Raw genomic sequence first — 798 nt, 5'->3', positions numbered from 1 at the left:
TAAAAAATAAGTATAAAATGTGTTGGGCAGTAAATAAATAATAAAATAAGTCCTGAAGTACTGCTGTAAAATGATCTCACAGCCACAACTGATCCCCAGTGCAAGGAAAGACCTGGGTACATGTGACAGGGGAGTAGAAAGAAGAGAAGAGGAGGAGAGGAGACGAAAGGGAAAAGAGTGGAGTGGAGGAGGAGAGATAACATTTTGCACAAATAAGAGGTGAGGCATTAGTGTGATTATTTTCAGAAGAAAGTGCAGTTGTCTAAAATGCTCTGAGAAAAAAATCTCCATTCTACAAAGTGGCTAGTGTGCTCTGTGTACAGAGGTCTTTCAAGGAATACCAATAATAGTTTTCATGGCTATAAGATCTGAAAAGTTCCCACAGGGCACCTAGGCAGAGGGAGGGGTGTTGTATATGCCACCATGCACAACATAATGACAAAGAAGGGAGGGAGAAGGGAGAGGGAGAAAAAGAGGAGAAGGAGGGAGAAAGGAATGAGGAATGGGGAAATAAAAGGGAAATTCATGTCTTCCAATACTCCAGCTCCATTGGCTATGGAGCTGCAGGGCATGATGGATGGAACTCATTTATATTTTTCTAAACTACTAACTAAAAGAAAAAGGTTAAAGCTTTGAAGGAAAGATCATTCTTCAATGAAAGACACAAGGAGTTACCCATAGCAGAATTACCATAGGAGACATAAGGAGAAAAAGAAAAAAGATCCTAGGTAAAAAAATCTAAAGTTTTCAACCAGATTTTTTTTCTGAAGACCCTTGAGGTATCCCAGTCTCTTGGAA

The sequence above is a fragment of the Macaca fascicularis genome, chromosome 4 (genome assembly GCF_037993035.2).
Source record: "Macaca fascicularis isolate 582-1 chromosome 4, T2T-MFA8v1.1".
NCBI classification, from domain to species: Eukaryota; Metazoa; Chordata; class Mammalia; order Primates; family Cercopithecidae; genus Macaca; species Macaca fascicularis.
Note: the sequence above shows the minus strand (reverse complement) of the source record.